The sequence below is a fragment of the Adiantum capillus-veneris genome, chromosome 5 (genome assembly GCF_014529385.1).
Source record: "Adiantum capillus-veneris isolate H3 chromosome 5, ASM1452938v2, whole genome shotgun sequence".
Lineage (NCBI taxonomy): Eukaryota > Viridiplantae > Streptophyta > Polypodiopsida > Polypodiales > Pteridaceae > Adiantum > Adiantum capillus-veneris.
The window spans coordinates 66,569,688-66,588,034 of record NC_140935.1 but is presented as its reverse complement, the minus strand read 5'-3'; the positions used below and the strand labels follow the sequence as shown (position 1 = coordinate 66,588,034).

Sequence of the window (18,347 nt, the reverse complement as noted above, 5' to 3'; positions counted from 1 at the left end):
TGTCGTAGGGTAAAAAGGGATCCTCTACCCGCTAAGACAAATTGACTAATGACTATGACTTTATCTCTTTTACCTCATAGTCGAGGACGACTATGATTTCAAGAGAGAGGTAATGTCATCAAATATCTAATATCTAACCAACCGAAATGATTCTCTCATATTAAACTCATCATTTCATATGGGATAATAAACGGGAACAAGGGTTAGAATATAGACATGTGCTTACGGATCTATCTCAACACGGGGCCAATGGTAAAGGGGCCCAAATGAGAGATGGTCTGTCAAAGAGCAAGGTTAACTAATGAAGCTTAAAAGACCTTAGGCTTAGCTTCATTAAAGACCTCCAATGGTTAGTGTTAAAACTCCTTTTGACCTTAAGCAAGCTAGGGTTGTGCTTGAGGTGAGAACCTTAAGCAAGCTAGGGCTATGCTTGAGGTGGGAACCCAACCTAAACTTAGGCAAGCTAGGGTTGTGCTTGAGGTGGGAACCCGACCTAAACTTAGGCAAGCTAGCGCTGTGCTTGAGGTGGGAACCCAACCTAAACTTAGGCAAGCTAGGGCTGTGCTTGAGGTCGGAACTCCACCTAAGGTTCTTGTCATGCTTGATGACTAAGGTACTTGAGGTATTTGTCACATTTAATCGAGAAGTTGCTTCAGAAACATCCTATGCATAAAAATATCAAAGTTAGGGTAACTCTAAAAGAGCACATGGGACACATGTCAGCTCTCACTAAGCTTAACAACATGGGTGCTTGAATGCTATTGGTTGGTCTAAATGAAGGAGTACGAGCGGAAGTGCGACGCGAGAGAGAGTGCGAGAAGAAGAGCACGACGATATGGTGAACTCGCTCTACTGTAATGTGTAGAGCATAGTGAGTTCCTATTAGGTTTTTACAAAAGAATATGTGTACATACTTGGCGGCCCGCCCACTGACCTGGGCGACCACATTGGGCTTTATACCCCAACAACCTCCCACTTAAAGTCCAATGTGGTACTTTAAGTGTGAGAGAAGCTACTATACAAGCTACTATACAAGAGATGTAGAGAAGTGATGTACTACCCTACACCTAACTGCTTGCGAAAATGCGCAAAGCTCTCTGAGGAAAGTCCTTTTGTAAGTAGATCAGCAGGATTTTCTGTGGTGTGAACTTTGACAAGCTGAAGTTGCTTATCCTCGAGCATTTCCCTGATGAAATGATACTTCACATCCACATGCTTTGTCCTTGAGTGATAAACTGGATTGCGAGCCAATTGTATAGCACTTTGACTATCACAATATAACACAGGCATCTCTTCTTTGATTCCCAAATCTGTTACTAGTCGATTAAGCCAAATTGATTCTTTGCATGCCTCTGATGTTGCAACATATTCAGCCTCTGTAGTAGATTGAGTAACACAATCTTGTAATCTAGAACGCCATGATACTGCTCCACCAGCCAATGTAAAGACATACCCTGACGTAGACCTTCGGTTGTCTAAGTCACCTGCATAATCTGAGTCTGTAAAACCCTTTACACTTAGCTCCTGACTCCCATAGCATATACGCATACTCTTTGTAGCTTTCAGGTATCTCAATATTCCTTTCACTGCCTCCCAATGTTTCTTGCCTGGGTTTGACATGTATCGACTTACTACTCCCACTGCAAATGCAATGTCTGGGCGAGTAGCAATCATTGCATACATCAAACTACCCACTGCAGACGCATATGGAATCTTATCCATTTCAGCCTGTTCTTCCTCAGACACAGGACAATCTTGTTTGCTAAGTTTCACATATGGTGGCAATGGAACACTCAGTGCCTTTCCCTTCTCCATATTGAAACGTTGCAAAACCTTGTCAATATACTCTGTTTGAGATAACCAAATCAACTTCTTTGATCTGTCTCTCTCAATGCGCATACCAAGTATATGACTTGCCTCACCCATGTCTTTCATGTCAAACGATTTTGCCATCTTTGACTTCAAAGCTGAAATTTCTTCCAAGTGCTTGCCAGAAATCAACATGTCATCCACATACAAAATAAGGATCAACCAACTACCATCCTTAGCCTTCTTTGTATATAGACAGTGATCGAACTCACTACGTTTGTAGCCTTGAGAAAGCATAAACTTGTGGAATTTATGGTACCATGCCCTCGGTGATTGTTTTAAGCCATAAAGACTCTTTAACAACTGGCATACCCAATATTCCTTGCCTTTCTCAACAAACCCTTCTGGCTGTTGCATGTAAATTTCCACATCTAAATCACCATGCAAGAACGCTGTCTTGACATCCATTTGGTGCAACACCAAATCTAATATGGCAACCAATGCAAGAAAGCATCTCAATGTAGTCATCTTGACCACCGGAGAGAAGACTTCATCAAAGTCAATGCCTTGTTCTTGCTTAAAGCCCTTGGCAACAAGCCTTGCTTTGTACTTTGGCTGACTATCATGAGCGGTGATCTTATACCTGTAAACCCATTTACAAGGTAGAGCCTTTTTGCCTCGTGGTAATTTAACTAGCTTCCATGTCTGGTTTTTATGTAGAGCTGTCATCTCTGACGGCATGGCCAATTGCCAATTCCCGGAGTCCTTCATTTGCACTGCTTCCTTGTAACATGAAGGCTCATTGCAATCAGTCAACATGACATAGTTCATAGATGGAACAAACCTATCAGGAGGTCGCGTGACACGTCCAGATCTACGCACAATAGGTGGCTCAGGCTCAGCCACAACCTGTGGTTCCACTCTATCCTGTCCTTGCTCTTCTTGAGCCCTGAGATTTTGTCTTGCACGTGCAGGTCCATCTTCTTGGAAGAAAACTCTTCTAATCTGCTCAACCCTCCCTGGTTTAGAATGATATTTCGATTCATTAAAGTGAACATCATTGCTGCGGACAACCTTTCTGGATTCGGGATCCCGAAGTCTGTACCCCATCTCACCAGAATTACCATAGCCTAGAAAGATGCACTTTCTACTCTTTGGCTCAAGTTTGTTCCTAAATTCCTTTGGAACGTGAGTATATGCCTCACAGCCAAAGACTCTGAGAAGCTTGTATGAGGGCATTTTGCCTGACCATACCATCTCTGGCACTGAATCCTTCTGCAAAACCTTGCTAGGAGATCTATTTACAAGATGAACAGCTGTTGATACAGCTTCAGCCCAAAACCCATTTGGCAACTGTGCATTAGACAACATACTTCTGACCTTCTCTTGTATGGTCCTATTCATCCTCTCAGCAACACCATTTTGAGGAGGATTGTAAGGAGTAGTAAGTTCACGTTTTATACCTTTTGACTCACAAAAGTCCTGAAAGGCCTTTGAAACATACTCTCCACCATTGTCAGTGCGTAAGCATTTAAGCTTCTTGCCACTTTGATTCTCCACAAGTGTCACAAACGTTTTGAAAACACTAAACGCTTCATCCTTGTGCTTGAGAAAGTAAACCCATACTTTCCTCGAGTAATCATCTATAAATGTCATAAAGTAAGAAGGTCCCCCTAGAGATAGGTTAGGCATAGGTCCACACAAATCACTATGAACAAGTGCCAACTGTGTATCTCTTCTACTGCTTCTATGCTTATGTGGCTGTTGTGTTTGCTTACCATACAGACAATGTTCACAGAATTCAAAATCATTAAATGAAAAGCCAGGCAAATAACCAGAATAAGACAAGATTTCCATTCCCTTCTTGGACATATGTCCTAACCGGCTATGCCACAAAGAAACGTTCGGCTGCTCGGTTACATTGATTACATTTTTAGAGACATTTGATACATAAATCATGTAAAGTCCTCCTGACTTTACTCCATGTGCTACTGTCATAGAACCCTTGGATATCTTCCACATGTTCTGTCCAAAAGTGGTGACGTAGCCAGCATCATCAAGTAAACCTGTGCTGATCAAGCTCTTTGTAATTGCGGGAACATGTCTCACATTCATCAGCGTGAAAGAAAAGCCATTCTGAAACTTCAATTGAACATCTCCAACACCTAAGATCTCACATGTCTGCCCATTGCCTAGCCGAACATGATCTTTAGTGGGCACATAAGAGGTAAACCACTTCTTGTTTGGAGACACATGAAGTGATGCCCCTGAGTCTATAATCCAGTCACTCAGTGCATTTCCATCAGATGCTGTAAGAAGAGCTGAGTCCATTGTATTCTTCAAGAAGTAGATGTCTCCTGACACTAGACTGTCATCCTCTGCAACAGTGTTTGTCACATTTATTTCTTGAATCTTCATTGAGGACTTGTTCTTCTCACCATGGTCTTCAGCTTTCTCTTTACCTTTTTCTGCTTTCCATTCTCTGCAGTCTCTTTTCATGTGACCCTTCTTGCCACAATGGTAGCATTCTATGTCACTCTTGCCTTTAGCACTGCGGGACTTGCTACGAGACTAATTCCTCTTTCCACCTTTGTACTTTTCTTTGGTCCTTCCCCTGACAACTAAGGCTGTTCCTTTGCCTTTGTCCATTGTCTTTCTATTGGTTTCTTCAGTAAGCAGACTTCCTTCTACACCTACTATGTTCAAACCATCTGGAGGTGCAGAATTACTCAAAGCTATGCGAAAAGTGTCCCAACTTTCCGGCAATGTGATCAACAGGAACATAGCTCTAACAGGTTCATCAAACTTGACACCTTGAGCTGACAACTGACTGTAGATTGTGTTGAATTCATTCAGATGATTGGACATAGGTGTCCCTTCCTTCGTCTTCAAGTCAACAAGCTTCTTAAGCCAGTATACCTGTGAAGCTGCACTCTGCTTCTCATAAAGATCACTCAGCTTTAACCATGCTTGATAAGCCGACATCTCGTCTGCTACATTGAAGTAAACGCTTTCTGCCAAAGTCAGCATAATGGTAGAAAGTGCCAATTCATCCATTTCGCTCCATTCATCTTCGTCCATATCTTCTGGTTTTATCCCCTTGATCTTTATAGGTTTTATCTGCTTCTTTTGTACCAACACGTGCCAAATCTGCTTCTTCCACAATGGGAAATTGGTTCCATCCAGCTTCTTGATATTGTAAAGAGCAGTGTCCCGTGATCCAGCCATAGCTACGCTTCACAGTGGTTTACTTTCCTGGGAAAAATTCGGCAGAGTTTCCCCTGTAAACTGACTCTGAACCAATATCAACCTGTCAAATGAACCAAGAAAGCTTCAGATTCTGCATAAATTTTGGCAGAGTCTCCTTTGTAAAATGGCTCTGGTGTACTCAAAAAACAGAGCAAAAAACAGCTCAAAAAACACTGTCTCTCAGACACTGTAAGCTGCGGGTAAACCTGTCCTACACGTATACTGTCTCTGACTGTCCTGTCACTATCCTCTAAGCATAGACTGCGACAATGCCTCAACGGCAGTAAAGCAAAGATGCAATCCCAACTGTCTAACTCACAGTCAATACATCCCAGCTGCCTATCTAAGGGTGCTCGAGGGATCGCTCCAAGACCTGTATCACCGAAAGGATCTCAACATTCGAGAATCCCCCAGCTCAATAAAACCTCACTCGACCCTCAACAAAGGCTGCAGTAAATCTGACAGTACATAGACTTCCCACAAAGTCATACATCCACAAATTTCCCACTGTATGCTGTAACCGCTGCGGCGGTTTTTTGCTGCGCAACTCACAGCCAACAAACCCTCAACAGACATACATCATCTCTGACAATACATCCGATGTGGAAGTACCTGCAATGTCAGGATGAAATCTGGAATATCAAGCAACAAACACAAGCTACCTGATGAACTAGTGGATGTCGCCTACAGTCTGTGTGTAGATGCGCCCGTGTCGTATGTGACATGCCTCCAAGAACTGCGAGCCGTCCTTCGATGTGTAGACAACCACAAATCAACACTCTAGGAGTGTCGATATCCTCAACACCTACAGTCGTAGGTCGAAAACCCCAAATTTGCAGAGTCAGATCTGCACCCGTCGAGACCACGTAGTCGAAAATGGCCTGCGTAGACCTTTGTCGAAGCCGAACGGTGGCCGAGATGACCTCAGAATGAAATTCTGACAACACCGAGACCTTTGGGTTCATCCACTAGATTTGGGGCCGTGTCTTCGCCTGTCGAATTTCACTCCAATCTGAGTTGGTGACTCTAGCCTCCTGCAGTGCTGTCCCGAGCCTCAATCTGAGCTCTGATACCAGTTGAAGGAGTACGAGTGGAAGTGCGACGCGAGAGAGAGTGCGAGAAGAAGAGCACGACGATATGGTGAACTCGCTCTACTGTAATGTGTAGAGCATAGTGAGTTCTTATTAGGTTTTTACAAAATAATATGTGTACATACCTGGCGGCCCGCCCACTTACCTGGGCGACCACATTGGGCTTTATACCCCAACACTAAAGAGGGGTCCAATGAGCTTCTACTTCCATCTAACAAATATCTAGATATTGTCAAGCTCTCTCTCTCTAAGGGGTAAGAAGGACACACTTGTCAAAAGACTACCCATGTACTTGACTGCAGGCTACATGTGATTGGCTAGGGGGAGAGGGGTCCAATGAGCTTGCAACATGCAGTAGGCTCACAACTCGCCCAAAGCAAGGAGGGGGGTGCTAGGGGGATATACACCATCACACACACTCATTTGAGGGACCATTCTGACTTGGTGAAAGTTGAGGAACACCACCTCCTTCTCCAAGCTTGTGAGAGTGAAAGCCTACACCAACACTCTTGGCTATGGAATGCAAATCCAACCAAGAGTCATGATTCAATGCTTAAGCTTGCCATCTTCTCCATCTCCATTACTATGCTATTATGTATGCTAGCAAGAAGAGTAATGATAAGTGAGGAACTACTTCTTTCTCCTATGGAATGTTTCTTCTTCCTCTTCCCTATCCTCATTCCCCGCTAGCTCTCTCCACCTTAGAAGGTGTTTGAGGCCTTGGGACTGAGGCTTGGGATAGTTAATGCTTTCTTTAAGTTATGCTATACTTGTGATGCATGAATATTTCCATCTTCATTGCATCACATAGGTCACAAGGAACACAAAGATTGTATTGTACCAAGTCTCTCTTGATGGGAGAAACTATAATACAAATGCCTATTGGGGGGGGGACCGGCTCCATATGAATCCGTTCCTCAACTATTGTCATGTTCTCTAAACTCTCTCTCTTGCAAAAGTATTGTTCATGTCAAGTTAACTAAGTGCCATGTTTATGTTGCTACCATCAAATAAGTTCACCCACTATGCTCACAAAGAATCTCTCAAAAGTGCTTCACCTAATTCCCTAATTCCGCTACTCTCAAAGTTCATAGGCAATTTCCATTACATGGGTTGTTGGAGAAACATGTTATGCTTGGCATTGCTTTGGTCGATATGTCTGCCAAATGGAAGAAAGTTCCTGATGCCTATCTCAAAATGCAATCACCTCTGCTTGCACCATGAAAGCAAGAGAATTCACAATGAGATGAGAGGCTATTGGAGAAACATGTCGTGCTTGGCAATGCTTTTGTCAATATGTATGTCAAATGTGGTGCTTTCACAAAAGTGCATAAAGTTCTTGATAATATTTATGTTTAATGTATCATCTCTTAGAGAATGTTGATTGCACAATTTACCCAACATGGTTGTGGCAAGGAAGCTCTAAGATGTCTTAACCGAATGTGAAGAGAAGGCCTTTTGACAATGATATCTAGGGCTACTGGATAAACATGTTCCCCTTAGAAATTCTTTGGTTGATATGTATGTGAAATGTGTTGCCTTTAACAAAAACATGTAAAGTTGTTTATTGGATTTGTGTTTGATGTGTCATCTCTCAGAAGGCCTTGATTAAAGAATATGTCTAACATTGTTGTGGCAAGAAAGCTCTATACAAGCTTATCCGAATGCAAAGAGAAGCCATTTTGACAATGAGATATGGGGTTGAAGCATGCTGTGCTCGGCAATGCTTTGGTCAATATCCATGTCAAATGTGTTGCCCTTACAAGATCACATAAATTTGTTTACGAGCTTTTATTAAAGGCCTAACACAAAATGCAATCCCCTATGCTTCCATCGTGAAGGCACGTGGCCTTATGCAAGACCTTCACATGGGCAAGAGAATTCGTGATGTCATTTTGTTGACTTTATGCAGGAGTCAAGCTCTCTTCAAGCCAATGGTGGGGATGCAGCTACTACTTGTGTTTCCAACATGTGAATGTAGTGGGGTAAGGTGTATAGCTAGGTGACCATGCAAGCAAGGAAAGTATAGAATTATGTCATTGTCTTTCATAGGGCATAACACGATAGCATGATAAGCCTAAAATGCCATCTCCTTCATTTTTTATTTTTTTTTGGGGAGGGGGGGAGGGGGGGAGGGGGGGGTAAGCTCCATCCTCCAAGGCCTAAATTTCATGTCATACTTGCACAGTTCCAATACTTGGTGTTTGTGTCATTCTACTGTGTGCATCTATGTTACAAAAGCTTGCAAGTCATTACAATGTAGTTGATGTTGTACAACTGGCTTGGATGAGAGAGCAAGAGCTGTTGCATTCAAGAAGCCATCGACACAACTTCCTGATATCATTGTTTATTTATTGTTACATCGCACACATTAGGGTGGGTGCATGCGTCCAATGTGAGCTGACCATATGTGTGAACACACCCTTAATTGAAGGGAGGTTAAGAAGGGCAGTTAAGAAGTCTTATGAATAGGACTGAGGTCTAATTTGTGAGCCATCTTGTGTGATCACCACACTCGGACTCTATGACCTTGTTGGTAGCTCTACCCACACACCAACTTGGTGTGTGGGCTTGGTGGTATGGGACACTAGCCCTTACGTGAGAGGCTAGCCCATTAGTTGCAGTCCCCCAGGCTCAAGGGAGAGCCTGTATCGACTATTTATTTCATGTGTCTCAACAACTCAGCAGGCTATCCTCTCTGTATGCTTGTCTTTGTGTGAGTATGTCTTGTGTCATGTCATGTGTGCAGGATGGATCGAGGATGGATCTGGTGAGGGAGTAACATTTACTGGCTGAAAAAGGTCAAAGGAGCATCTCATTGAAAATCTATAATTGTCAGTGACCTAATGGGGATGCAGTTGTTGAATTTGATAATAATCATTATGGAATAGGCGAGTGACATTGATATAGCTATGTACCTCCCATGAGGGGCCATTGATGTTAACACTTACATATCCAAGGGCTTTCTCTAAGTTGTACTCTTATAGTATCGATGTTTCACTTCCATTTCCCTTGAAATATGTAATACCATTTAGCATGAACTTCTTGAACATAATTGTCCATGACTACTCACTAACACACATAATCAAAGTTTCTGATTTAAGAGTTGAGGCAAGGTCTCCTTGCAACACCACACCATATACTTCCCTATAGTAGGATCACACACCTTTGCAACAAACTTCACAACTCCTCTACAAAATGGTCATTAACACACTCTCAATAAACAGACAGCTTGATAAAACTGAGAAGTTCAAAGACATTGAAGCTTTGGAGGGCATACTCATGTGCCATTATGACGGTGACTACCCAGTGTTTTGAGCTTTGTTGGTATGTGAGTTCAAGTTAGAAACAGGGAATAGGCTACTTTATTGAGTCATCTACAAGTAAGATACCAAATATTCTATAGTTCGGTAGTCCATGAGTATGGTCATGGTTTAGTTGTGATTGGAGAAAGTGGTTTGGAGAAAACAATATAGGTTAAACAATGTCTGGCAGAATTAGGGTACATGATTGGTTGCACAACCTAAAAGAGTGACAAAAAAATTTGTAGTCAAGAGGGTTGTTGAAATATTTAGTTGCAGGTTTGGTGAAGAGGTTGGTTACGGGATTAGGTTTGAGAATTTCACAAGGCTTGAGACAATAATAAAGTATATGAAAGACATGCTTTGAAGAGGAGGGCTTGTGGATAGCCAACTCTCATTGTATTCTATTATCCTACTGGATGAAGCACATGAAAGAAGATTACACACTAATGTCCTCTTTGGAGTGATGAAGGACTCGTAATGTGGCAAAAAGATTTTTGTCTTACATTCACCTCAGCTACACTTAATGATGAGGAGTTTTTATGGGTACTTCTTTGAATCTCCTATCGAGATTCTATATGCAAAGCAACCCAAAAAAGAATTACAATTTGAAATATGCAGCAAAGCAACTCAATAGTTATGACTCCTCTTTTATACAAGGCTTTACCAAAAAAATAATAGGAGTACATAAGAATTACAGCTAGGTCCTCTCATTTGGCCAATGGTTGGCTTACAAAAGAATTACTATTTGAATATACAACAAAGCAGCTCAATAGTTATGAATCCTCTTTTATACAAGGCTTTGCAAAGAAAATTATAGGAGTACATCAAAATGATGGCTTTGTAGTAGTGTAGTCAATTAGGATGGTGCTTGTTGAGTCATGTTGCTAAGATTTCCCCTTCCTATTTGTTGCACGTCCTTGTTCAAGCTTCATCTTTGGATTCAATAGTTGAATTGTCTTTTTTCCAGCAACCCGAGTGAAAATGTCTGCTTGAATACATAGGTCCTTGAAACGGTTGTTGTGGATTGTGCTCTGATAGGCTATATGGCATGCTTGTAGGTCTTTGGTGAGGGGGTTGAAGATTGTGGAGTCCATTGCAAAGAATCCCGTCATGAACACCTCCTTAAATGTTTGTATAGAATGCAAGGGCAAAAGCATGTTCCTGGCATACATTCCCATAATAGTGTTATAGTTGGGGACTTTTGTTTCTAGATTCCAAGTTATTCCTTGTGTACCTTCTAAGAAGACCTACCATGGGTGCTCTATAGCCTCAATATCCTCAAATGCCTATATGCAATTGATAATCATCTTTGCAATCTTTGTAAGCATTTGACATGTCAAATTGCAAACATCTCACATTTGAGTAATCACAACTGTCAAGGTATGCAGCATGTAGGACTCTATTGGCTTGTAGTTATTCATGGGCTTGGAGAGAACTAGGTAGCTTACAACTGAAGGCCAGGGGCTTCTCCAATTGTAGTAGCTATCCCAAGATCACCATCAAGGAATTGGATAGTAAGCTATGTTGATCCTAAGATGTTGAGGGGCGCTCTTGTAATTAGTTTCAGCCTATGGCCTCTTCTCAAACCACTTCTCCTATCAAAGGAGTCTAAATCGAACAGAGTTGACTTGGAGGTATGGATGTATGCATGAATGTCCAGCTTGCCGATGGAACAATAGAAAGAGCTCTTATGGATATTGGAGCACATGTTGATGCAATGTGGTATTCTGCATACCTCAAACTATCAAACTCTATAATAGCGCCAACAAAGATTGAGCTACGGACAACAAATAGAGGAACAATAGTTAGTTTGGGACAAGCCAACGTCTCAATCAACATCGATGGAAATTACTGCTCGTATCATTTTCATATCATAGCGGATACAAATCTGAATGAAGAGATTATCTTGGACTTTTATGGATGCATACATACAAAGCAGTTCTAGATTGGCACAATGACACTTTGAAATACAACCTCCAGGTCACATCCTATGTCACACCCTTGGTACAACCAGATCATATTTGGGGCGTACAAACAAAGTCAGGGGAGCCATAGTCCACAGGAAAGCCGCAAAAATATCCAAACATCCAAGGGAGATAGGTCAAACAAGTTTTGGTAAAGAAATCCATCCTGGAAACCAAGCCAAAAGAGATATAGATACCCAAAGTATTACTTTCAAATCCAGATTCCATATCAGCTAAGTCAAGCTTACAAAGATCCCAAGACCCTCAGAATAAGCCAGAACAATGGACGAGATTCAAACAACACCCAAATGCTTCATCAAGCTCACCATAGTACAAATGGATTCCCAAATTCACATCAGAGAAGCCAACAACTACAAAACAACCAACATGGCAGTGGAGACCTAAACAATCAAACTGCCAACCACCTTTTAACTCTCCAAAACCACAGTTCAAGTGGGTACCCAAAGTTAGACCAAGCCAAATCAACAACATGCCAATAGTACTCACTAAACCAACCATCAAAGAATGGGCGATTTGTGTTCAAATGCTTTTGTTTGGAGAACGCGGTTTAGATGAAATTTCATCGACGAAAATCACTAAGCAATCTGTTCAGTACTCACATCTTGCACAGGATGGTGTTACCATTGCATCTTTGCCATAATCACGATAGCACCACATTGCAAGGTTTTGCATAGACACGTTGTTTGCACCAAGGCACATTGTACAAACCTTGCACTTAAATTTTTGCCTTTTTTATTGTCTTTTAGCAGAATTTAACTCTTATCAGGCATAGTAATGAGCCATATTGACAAATTGTGATGGGCAAGATGCATAGCGTGAAAGTATGTACATACGAGTGTGAGGAATAATTTTGGCTAAAATTTTGGCCAAATAATAATAATTTTTAGTAATTTTCTTTCTTTTTTAACCTAATAATGATAAAAATTTAATAAAAATATCCAAAAAAGTGAGATTCAAGTTTTGAAAGCAAAGCCAAATTTACAAAGCAAGAGTTGCGAGCATGTCAAATATGGAAGGATTTGGCACGTGTCAAAATTTGGGCTGACTTACAACGAACCAGGGTTGCAAAATCAAGAGAAATTAATAACTAGGTGTCCAAATGAAGAGTCGTTTGAGCCACAAGTGGTATGTCATGAGAAATGTGAGTGAGCAAGGTAACTATGCACATTGCATTCGGGGTAAGTCAGGCACATATGGGCAAGTTAGACCTCATTTGCATTCAGACAGTTCAGAGAGAGAGTTAAAGATCCTTTTGTGACCTATAGGGCTTCGCTATTGTTTTGCATGCTAAAGCCACACCAGACGCCCACATTTGACCATATTGGACAGTTATGATCCTCTTCAACTCTAAAACACTTGTGAATTGCCAAAACACCAAAAAAATGCAAAAAAAATAGAATCAATCAAATCAAAGAGGGATCTATGAGAATTCTCAGAGGGCTTTTAAATGAGAAAAGAAAGTCCAAATTCAAAAGTAAGTTCATGGGAATGCTCCCCTCACCTAGAAAAATCTAGCCATGTAAGCACAGTTGCCAGATGGGGTGGAACATGGATCGCGATCCTTGCCCCCCCACCTCAGAACTCAAAGATTAGTAGTGCAAAATGTTCCCTGTGAAAGCACTAGTACACTGCTATGATTACAGTTGCAAACTTTTGTTGGACGTGTATCGTGATCTATGTCCCCCAACATGCCAAAATAGGGAAAGTTTTGTCCAGATAGATTCTCCTTGTGTTGGGGAATGTGCCCTGCAAGTTTGGATTGAAATGGACCTTCGGATCACCAAAAACCAAGGGAAATTAAAAATCAGTCCCTAAATGGTCATTTTGACCCACAATGGAAACATTTGACCCAAACTCGGGAAAAAGTGGACCATTAGCTAGGGAACATGCCCAAAAGCTACCCCCAAAATTTTGTCAAAAATGGGTTCCAAACATGGATTGTGATCCATGTCCCCCTGAAGCAGATTCGGTTGACAATGGTTGCAGATCACTTGTACAAGTTAATGATTGTGCAATGTGGCAAAATGTTGGTGTTTGATTATGTAAACTGCTTCAATTGTCAAGCTCAACATTGTCAGAATGTCAAGTACAAAAATGGTGGTTTTGAAAAAAGTATTGGTATCAAAAGGAGTTTGTGAATTTCTTGTATCTCAAGGAATGCAAAGAATTTCTTCAAAATCTTAAAGGTCTTCGGAGGTCCAAACATACTCCAATGGAGGTGAAAATTAATAGACAGGTAAGTTTGAAGCCCTTCTTCAACTCCAAATCATCAAAGGGTCAAAATGTCAACCACATTGATTACAATAGTGAATCAAAGATGCCAACCAAACCCAAATATGGCAAAGTCGGACCAAATACAGCTATAACTTGGGAAATTGGCAAAAATGAGAAAACTTGCCCAAATTTGACAAGATTTCACGAGTGTGATAGGATAGGCTATAGGAACATTTACCCCAAGTTCCACGAGGATGCCAAACATGGATTGCGGTTTATGTATCTTTTTTTTTCCCAAGCAAAGTCATACCATCACGTCCCAAATGTCAAGAAAAGCCTAACCCTAAATTTTTACACCATTTGGATGTCAAACCCCTAACCAAAGTGTCAAATTTTTCTAAGTTTGAGAAGAATTTCCAACAAGTGGCATATATTTTCAACCAGTGATCCAAATTCAAAAAGATTTGAAGCATAGCATCCCCATAACATGATTTATCACATGGTGTCATCAAAATTCCCAGATATGTTCCAACATGGATCATGATCCATGTACCTCTCAGAGCCGTCCTAGATGCACTGGTGAAGGTTGCTCAAGTTGGGACTTGTATTGATCAAGTTATGCTCATTTTTCATTTCATGGTCAAGTTTGCGTTTGTAAAACTTTTTTGACAACTTTTTGATCAATTTCAAACGCTAATTAGTTCGTTTTTTTAATGCCAAAGTGCATTGCAAAAGACTACAGAAATAGTGGGAGGCTACACCATATGAATTGGTTGATATCTTCTCTATTGAGAAGGCTCACATCTCCAAAGAAGATCTTGCAAAAATATCGGCAAGTATCATCATTGGAAAATTCTAAGCTATTGACGATACCAAAGGAAAAACCACTATCTTTCCAAAAGAATTGTGGACATTACATCAGCAAAGGGAGGTCATTGAAGGATCAAGGTGCCTACAGATGGACACATTCTTCAGGCTACCTCCATGGGGAATGGATTTTCAGAGAGCTCACATACTGATGAGTTCCATACAATACAGTGGAAAGGCCAGATCGATAGATAACCATGGAGAGATGGTGAAAGTTCAAATCATTGATGAGCTCATAAACCAAGAACGCACCACACCTCTCTTCCAGGCCAACCACACTACCACCTGCTGCTAAAAACAAAGAAGATTCTGAAAAGAAGGACATACATCAAGAGCATGCCCCTCTCAAGCAAAGGGATCTTGCGAAAGATGATGAAAAGCAAGCGGACAAGGTAGCTGACAAGATTGATGACCGGCTACCTAAAGAGGAAGACAAAGAGGAGTCTCAACAAAAAGACCAACCGAGAGCAAATTCCCCCAAAGCAAAGGATTATGAAAAGCAACAAGATGATCAAGAGAACAAATAATTTGAAAATATTGACTAGACTCCACCAAAGGAAAGAGAGCAAGACAAAGCCAAAGAGCAGAGAGAAAAGAACAAGTCAAAGGCTGGTACCTCATAACAACATCACATCAGAACAAGGCGTAGTATCTCTACATACTACAATGGTAATCAAGGATGGTGATCGGCTCATAAGAGAATTCAATTTAGAGAAACATCTAGAAACCATAAACTTGCAGTTTCACTGCCAAAGAGAAGTATCCACCCTTTGGGAGATGGATGCTTGGGATGTTGAAGCAAAGGCCCAAGACACACAAGAAGAAAATAGAAGTCTGTAGGAATAGACTGATGATTTAAAGGAAAGTCAAAGCAAGCTAGAAGAAGAGATAAAAAAAGAAAAGAGAGATGCTACTAACTATTTTAAGGAACTTGAAGAGCACATAGTCACTAACACAAAAATACACGTGGAACAACAAAGATTGGAAGAGGACTAGAGAAGGAGCAACAACACAATGCAAAACTAAGTGAATCTTATGACTTTATGAAGCACACCCTCTCAAAGCTCCTAGAAATCCAAGATACCACCGCTTTGGTTTCTACCTCACAAACTCCAACCACGGTGCTTGAGGAGATAAATACAGTCAAAGTGGAGCTAGTCCAGGCCAAGTTTGATAAACAAATCATGGTGGCTAGTCATATGGCTATCCAAGCTGAAAGGATCAGAAGATCTAGTCTCTAAAACACTAGCTAGCAAAAGCACAAGGAGACCTAGCTGCCCAAGCCAAGAAGAATTCTGTGAATCTACAACAGAAGGATCTGGCAATCATTGCCTTCAAGACAAAGCAATTGTTCTAGTACAACAAACATCGGCTATAGAGATAGTCACCACACGGGTAGACCTGCCCCCAGTACATCTACCAAGCACATCTACTGAGGGAGGACTACATGATGTTGAAAATATAGAGGAGGTCCCTAATGCGAGAGAGGAGTTCAAGTGTTGGATAGCAGAGATTCTGAATCCCTCTCATAGAGAATATATGCAGTATGAACTCAAGGTATTGGAATCAGCAGCGTTGCTTATGATCAAACTTGTGGTGCAAAATTTTCGCCATGACATCATTCCCTACCGCTCATGAAGCAAGAAGTCATCCTTTGGAAAAGAAAGCTTATGTCAGCTCTGGAACCAAACAAGAAGAGGGACTACAAGGAGTGTCTGTGACAGAAGAGAAAGTGCTGACTATTTTAGAGAATCAACCCCTCTAGCACAAGACGTGGTTCAAGAAGAAACCACATGATGAGACCATGTACAAAAATGCTCCACAACATCTCAGGATTGACCCAACTAACTTCCCAACTCCAAGAATGCAATCCTACGAAAGCTAATTCAACAAGTAGAGAAAAATACCATCTATACTCAACTACCAGGTTCTCTCAAAGCCCATCAACAACTACAAACTAATTGAATCCTACATGGTGCATACCTCACAAGAAATAATCACACAGATGAGAGATATCCCAGACCTTACGTGTAAGATGTTGGTGAAGATAGCCAATATGATAATCACCTACATCACTGCATTTGAGGACATCGAGGCATCTAAGCACCCATGGTAGGTATTCCTTGAAGAAACAAATGGCATCTGTCAAAATACGGAGACAGAGGTACCAACCACAATGTCATTATGGGGATGTATGCAAGAGTCACGTTTTTGCCCTCACATTACCTACCAACTTTTGAGGAGTCATTCATGACAGGATTCTTAGAGATAGAAAGAACCATCTTCAACCCCATGACAAAGAATCTACCAACCTGCCGCATTGCCTACCAGAGCACAATAATGAACAACCCTTTCAAAGATTTGGCAGTCCAAGTAGACATAGCGGCAAGGGCAGAAAAGTCTAAACACATTACAAAGACCCTAGAAAAGGAGAAGTTGACTACTGAAGACCCATTGCAACTCAACTTGAAGACCATATGCTACTCAAGGTTGAAGACAAAGCTTGCACAATGGCATGCAACGGCTAGGAAGGGGCGCATGTTAGCAGCTCAACTAGATGGACACCCTCCTAGTCAACCACCTTATCATGACACTGCAAATATTTAATGTCCCATTGTTCTTTTTCCCGAGAATTCTTTGTAAATATAAGAGACACTGATTTTTAGCTGAGTGATTTATGAGCCAACTAGTGAAAAATGTAAGTTGTAAAGTGCAATTTTGATTCAGAGGCTTGTAAGCCGGCCACTAGCCAAAAGAAGCCCTAGGTATAAAGCGTAATTTTTGTAAGTCTAAAAACTACATCATCATTAGCATTGCTTTCATGGCAGGCCAATAGAAACATGTTTCAATCCCTTTTAGGGTAGACTGAATCCTTCTATGCCCCGCATAAGGAGGAGCATGAGATTCATACATTACTTTCTCATGTAGTGAGTTAGTAACACATAGTCTATTGCCATAGAGAAAATAACCATCTTGTAAAGTAAATGGTTCCTATTTCTTTCCTAGTGCAAGGGCTAAAATCACATCTCTAAAATCAGGATCAATAGCGTACTCATCTATCATAGAAGATAGATCATTGTGAGTTGTATGGAAACCGCATTCACTCTCGGCCGTTTTGAGAGTGCCTCGGCTACTTGATTATGCTTGCCAACAATGTGAGCAATATGAAAATGAAATTGCAAAATCAAATTTGCCCACCTCATTTGTTTTTCAGAGAGCTTGGTCTGCATCATGAAGTACTTAAGGTTTTGGTGATCCGTCCATAGAATGAAAAGAGTCCCCAATAAATAGTGCTTCCAAAAGTCTAAGGCATGTAGAACTGCGAGGAGTTACTTTTCATATATACCTAGAGCTTGCTCAACAGGGTCGAGCCTTTGACTTTCATAGGCTATGGCGTGCCCTTCTTGGAGCAAAATCACTCCAAGGCAATCACCACAAGCATCACATTGGAAATCAAATGGCTTTGAGAGATCCGACAGTGTAAGCACAGGTTGAGGGATAAGCTTTTCTTTAAGCTTTTTGGCTAGATGCCCTTGCTAGCACCTGAGGTCAAATGGCATTTCATCTTAACATGATCCGGCCCCATAGCTTGAAAGCACTGTTGTCCTTGGCAGACCATGTATACCTAACGTTTTTCTTTGTTAGGTCATGTAATGGTCTCGCAATTTGCGAGAACTTTTCAATGAAGCGTCTATAGTATGCACACATACCTATAAAGCTTCTTAGTTCATGTAGATTCCTTGGATTAGGCCATCCTTTTATTACCTCTAGCTTTAATGGATCCATTTGGATGCCATCTTGAGAGATAATGTGACCTAAATACTAAA

General features: G+C 41.2%; 1 pseudogene; it reads left to right on the top strand.

Moving 5' to 3' along the window:
* The window catches only part of LOC147457464 (uncharacterized), a 121,843-nt pseudogene extending 106,796 nt beyond the window's left edge, over window positions 1–15,047 (top strand).
* The last annotated feature ends 3,300 nt before the right edge of the window (window positions 15,048–18,347 follow it).